The sequence below is a fragment of the Beta vulgaris genome, chromosome 9 (genome assembly GCF_026745355.1).
Source record: "Beta vulgaris subsp. vulgaris cultivar EL10 chromosome 9, EL10.2, whole genome shotgun sequence".
NCBI classification, from domain to species: domain Eukaryota; kingdom Viridiplantae; phylum Streptophyta; class Magnoliopsida; order Caryophyllales; family Amaranthaceae; genus Beta; species Beta vulgaris.
The window spans coordinates 6,953,386-6,959,737 of record NC_079210.1 but is presented as its reverse complement, the minus strand read 5'-3'; positions in this window follow the sequence as shown (position 1 = coordinate 6,959,737).

The window sequence follows — 6,352 nt, the reverse complement described above, 5'->3', positions numbered from 1 at the left end:
TGCCCAGCTCTTCCCACAACTTTAGCGACATCGGGCAGCGATAGAATAAATGTAATTGTGTCTCATCCTCTCTAGCACAACAGAAGCACCCTGCTTCGTCGATGAGGTTCCATTGCTAATAACTCTTTAATATTAACCCGATAATGATCACTATAAATGGGGGCGTTACATATATTGCGCCATAATCATGGCGTTCTTCTATTAGTCTCCGGCAACGACGATGACAACGGAGAAATCCAGCAGCGTCATGGTCTTTATCCTCTAATCGTCTTCTGCTCTGGCTCTCTTTACTGCAGCATCATCGTCTCATCCTCCTCAGATCCCGTGATAGCAGCTTGGTTATAGCTACTATTAGCTCTACAACAAGAGAAGTTGTATTGATACATGATAGAAATCATAGAGAGATAGAGAGTGAAGCAGTAGAGACAGAAAGAGATAGAAAGAATAGGTGGGAATATAGGATTGCATTAATATTCAGAATGAATACCAATTACAGCTCAATTGTCTATATATACTGTTATAACAATATTTCCCGCCAAAACCAACAACTTCTAATAACAGCATAACAGAATAATAATAGAATAAAGATATTCTGTTATATTCCTTCCCCCTTATAAAAGGATTTTATTACAATAAAATTGCAAGAAAAAACTTTAAACAACAAATGTAGGATAATTTGCTTCAAATTGTTGTGCCCATTCCCAAGTGGCTTCAGATATGGGACAACCTTCCCACTGTACAAGATATTGAACATAAGCTGCATTTTTGTGTTTTACCACCCTATTTTCCAATATCCTGGCTGTTTGTAAGTGGGCTTCTGAAGATGTACCATGTAACCAGGCAGGGATGTGAGTTATGGTAGGTAAATCACCCTTGCATTGTTTCAATTGAGAAACATGAAAGATAGGGTGGATTTGAGCATCCTCAGGTAACTGTAGTTTATAGGCTACTTTTCCCACTGCATCAAGTACCTTGAAAGGTCCAAAGTATTTGGGAGACAACTTTTCATTTGAAGAATTCTTCATAGTTTTCTGCCTTTAAGGATGCAATTTCAGCCAAACCCAAGAACCAATTTCAAATGTTTTATCAGTTCTTCTATGATCAGCTTGTGATTTCATTCTATCTTGGGCTCTCTTCAAGAAGAATTTAATCATATAAATCATTTGCTCCCTCTTCTGTAATGACCTATCAACTGCAACTTCTGAGATTTCACCAGGCAAGTAAGGTAAGTGAAGGGGAGGTGGCTGATTATAGACTACTTCATAAGGAGTCAGCTGAATAGAAGTGTGAAAGTTGGTGTTGTACCACCACTCTGCAAGGGGAAGCCACATACTCCATTCCTTAGGCTTCTCACTGCACATACATCTAAGGAAAGATTCCAGGCATTTGTTTACAACCTTAGTTTGGCCATCAGTCTGAGGGTGGTATGTTGAGGATAACAACAAGTTTGTTCCTTGAATAGAGAAGAGAGCTTGCCAAAATTTGCTGAGGAAGACAGAATCTCTATCACTCACTATAGATCTAGGCCAGCCATGTAGTTTAAAAACATTGTCTAAGTAGCATTGAGCTACTATTTTAGTTGAATAAGGGTGAGCTAAAGCCATGAAATGACTATATTTACTCAATCTATCCACAACTACAAATATAACTTCCTTGCCTTGGGACTTTGAGAGTCCTGAGATGAAATCCATAGAGACATCTATCCACACTTCTTCAGGGATTGGTAAGGGTTGAAGTAAACCAGGAGAAGCCACATTTTCATGTTTGTGAGCTTGACATATCAAGCAATGCCTCACAAAAGAAGTGACAAACTTTGTTAACCCTTTCTAGTAGAATAGTGATTTGACTCTCTTCAATGTAGCATCCCTTCTTGAATGTCCTCCCATACCAGAAGAATGTAACCATTGTAGAATAGAATTCTTCAAATTATCATCAGGTCCAATAAATAATTTCTTCTTTCTTCTGATAAGGCCATCTTTGAGTGTAAAAGGAGGTAAGTCTACCCCATTCTGGAGATCTTGGAGCAGATGCTGGAAATTGATATCCAACTCATAGCTATGCTGAATTAATTGCTGTAAATTGGAATCAATAACAGACAAAGCTAGACATAAAACTTCAGCACCAGACACTCTTGATAATGCATCTGCTATTACTAAATTTTCAGAGCCACTTTTATACTGGATGATATAATCCAACCCCATCAGTTTTGAAAGCCAAAATTGTTGAAAAGGAGTAGAGATTTTCTACTGTAAAAGCCATTTAAGACTTTTTTGGTCAGTGCTCACAATGAATTGTTGACCACATAAATATTGCTCCCACTTCTGGACTGCAGTTACCAAGGCCAGTAACTCCTTCTCATAGACAGGAAGCTTTTGCCACTTTGGACCTAGTGACTTGCTGAGAAAAGCCAAAGGATGGCCATTTTGCATTAAAATAGCACCAAGGCCTGAATTGGAAGCATCTGTCTCTACCTCAAAAGTTTGAGAAAAATTTGGTAAAGCAAGGATTGGAGCAAAACTTAAGGCTGTTTTGAGAAGTTGAAAAGCATGTTGGGCATATTCATTCCAGTGAAATTCTCCTTTCTTCAATAGTGTAGTGAGGGGCTTGCTAATACAAGCATAATTCTTGATAAACTTCCTGTAATATCCTGCTAAGCCAAGAAAGCTCCTGAGTTGTTTTACACATGTAGGCACAGGACACTGAACAATTACAGCTATCTTCTGAGGATCAGTTTCAACTCCAGATCTAGAGATAAAGTGGCCAAGATATTCCACTTTGTCGATAGCAAAAGCACACTTGCTTTTCTTGACAAACAACAAATGTTGTCTCATTAATTGAGACACCAAATGAAGGTGAGAAATGTGATCTGCAAGGTTAGAACTATATAAACCAAGATATCATCAAATAAAACTAATACACATTTTCTAAGAAAGGGTTTAAAAATATGATACATCCATGCCTGAAAGGATGCTGGAGCATTAGTTAAGCCAAAAGGCATAACTAAAAATTCATAGTGCCCATTGTGTGTCTTGAAAACACTTTTAAATACATCTTATTGACTTACTCTCAACTGGTGATAACCAGCTCTCAGGTCAAGTTTACTGAAAACTTGAGCTCCTGCCGGTTCATCAATCAATTCATCCACCACAGGGATAGGAAATCTATCTTTAATAGTCTTCTGGTTCAAGCTTCTATAATCAACACAGAGCCTCCATGAACCATCTTTCTTGCCTACTAGAACCACAGGTGAAGCAAAAGGGTTGCAGCTAGGTTGAATAATGCCATGTGCTTCCATTTCTGTCACCAACTTCTCAATGATATCTCTCTGCTTCAGAGAATATCTATAAGGTCTGATGTTGATGGGGTTGGTTCCAAATTCTAGAGGAATTCTATGGTCATATACTCCTATAGAAGGGGGTAATGAAGTAGGTTCAGCAAATATATCAGCATATTCTTTCAAAACTTCCTCAACTTCATCAAGAACTTCATGATTATTTAGTTCGCAATTCACTAAATTGAAATGATCACTATCAATGCTAACAAGCAACATAAAATACAGTTGAATAGATTGATGGAATAGCTTTTGAGAACCTACATCAGTCCTCACTCCTTTAGGTGGTATACCTTGTAGAGTATGTCGCACCCCCTTAAAGTCAAACTGCATCACTAGCCTTTTGAAATCCCATGATACTGTACCAAGTTCACTAAGCCACTGTACACCTAGGACCATATCACATCTACCCAATGGAATTAACAACATATCAGAAGTAAACTCAAAATTATGTAATCTCCATTTAAACTCTTTGCAAATGAACTGGCAAGCCAAATGATTGCCATCTGCTACTGTAACTGCTTGGGTAGCAATAGGTTCTAACTGCAAGCCCAATTTCTTGGCTAGACTCAGGTCTAAAAAATTGTGGGTACTCCTAGAATCAATAAGGATGTGCAAAGTCTGTTTCCCAAAAACACCATTAACTCTCATAGTTTGGAAATTATTACTTCCACTTAAAGCTGTGACTAAAATACAAGGGGCTACTGTATCAGCTTCAAATACTTCCTGCACACAATGATCATCAGACTCTTCTTCCTCTTCTCCAGGGATTTCAATCAAAAATAATTGGGTTTGTCTCAAGTTACACTTATGTCCCTCTCATATGGTTTGTCACAAAAATAACATTCCCCTCTTAATTGTTTTTCTCTCCTTTCTTCCCTAGAAATGTTGATTTGTGGCTTGTGGGCATTTGTTTGAAAAGGTCTAGAATATGTAGGTTGTATAGTAGTGGTTAGTTTTGAAGTGTTTGGGGGTGTTGGTAAAAGAGGAGGTAAGGCATGTTTGGTGTATTTGGAGGGAAAAGAAGGCTTGGTTTGAGTAGCTAATACATTTTCTTCTCGTAACTTGGCATAATGTATAGCTTCAGACATGGTTTCAGGTTTGAAAGTAGGCTTCAAGTTAGGTTTCAACCCTCTAATGAAGGAATCAAGAAAATAAGAGTCTGGTAAGATGTGATTCCGTTGTAACATCAGGGATTTTAATTCCTCAAACTCATCCACATACTCCTCTAAACTAGCAATCTGAGAGACTTTATTAAATTTTTCCACAATGTTAACACCAATTTCATCCCTAAACCTTGCTGACAAATCAATGACAAATTCAGACCAATCCACATTCCTACGGTTGATTATGTAGCTAGACATCCAATGCTCAGCTTTATCTACCATATTCAAGCAAGCAAGATCAACTTTCTGATCATCCGCAACTTAATTTACGTACATAGAGTAAAGTACTTGTTAAACTTTTTAATCCACATCCTAGGATTACTACCATCAAATTTAGGAAAGTCCAATTCAGGAACATACCCTTGAATTCGATTGAATTCATGGCTTCTTGGAGAAGGAGACCCATTTCTTGAATTTGCTTCTGCCTCTTTCAAACGTTCATTGATTTCAGAAAACGTCTGCATCATAGACTTTATTGATTCCTCAAACTGGCGAATTTGTGTTTGTTGAGCTTCTAATCTATTGGCCTGAAGCTTCAATTGTTCTTCCATGGGGGTCAGTTTATGAATTGAAGGTGCCAGAATGGATTGTATGTGGGTTGGCTCTGATACTAATGTAATAGCAGCTTGGTTATAGCTACTATTAGCTCTACAACAAGAGAAGTTGTATTGATACAGGATAGAAATTATAGAGAGATAGAGAGTGAAGCAGTAGAGAGAGAAAGAGATAGAAAGAATAGGTGGGAATATAGGATTGTATTAATATTCAGAATGAATACCAATTACAGCTCAATTGTCTATATATACTGTTATAACAGTATTTTCCGCCAAAACCAACAACTTCTAATAACAGCATAACAGAATAATAACAGAATAAAGATATTCTATTACAGATCCACCGGCGAACACAAAGACAGACGAGGACGAACACCAGCCACTGGTGACGACGAACACCAGCGAACACGAATTACGTTGCTATTTATCTCATTTCTCCGCGTCTGATGTAATCCCACAAATTTCTTGCTCGATCTTTCTCTCTCCTCGTTTTTTAGGAGTTTGTTTTCTTCTCCCTCACCTCAATTCTACAATGGAGTTTCCTCCACCTCCACCTCCACCTCAACTTTGAGGAATGAAGATATCAACAGCAAATCGCAAAGCCAAATCCAAGAAATATTACTGAATGCAGAATATTATTCCCAATGTCATTAGAGTACTCTTTGATGAATTTTGTTGTTTAATTTCATCGAATTGCGAAACTTCACATGTGAGGTTTTTTTTGAGGTGGAGAGGGAGACCAAAGGAGAGAGATAAAGTCGGGTGAAGCCAGAGGTTGGGAGTCCGGATTAGAGTTTTAGTAAAACTCTATAAAATAGAATTGTATCTAAGCTATATATTTAAAAATTAAGGGTTTATATTGATGGAAATTAAAGGAAAGATTTAATAGTGGATTTTGATGAGATAAAATAGGGGATTTTGGAAAGAAAAAATATGAGCTATTGATTTTTTATTCAATGGTTAATTAATATTGCTCAAACTCTATCTTGTAGAGTTATTTTACTACTCTAGAGGATCCAAACACGGAGGTTGGGTGGTCAAAAGAGGAAGGAGAAGAAAAAGTTGTATGTAAAAATTTCATACGTGTGAGTTATATTACATCATAAATTACGGTGTAACATGATAAATTCAAGATGCTTTCATATCTATAATGTTTGTAACAACTACAAGCTAATTGAACAATATTGATGAAGAAGTTCGAAGACAACTACTACAACAATTAACAACTACAATTAAAAATTGTGCCGATGAAGTTCTTCGTAATTGTGTTGGACTAGTACTTAAGATTGTGTAAAGCTTCG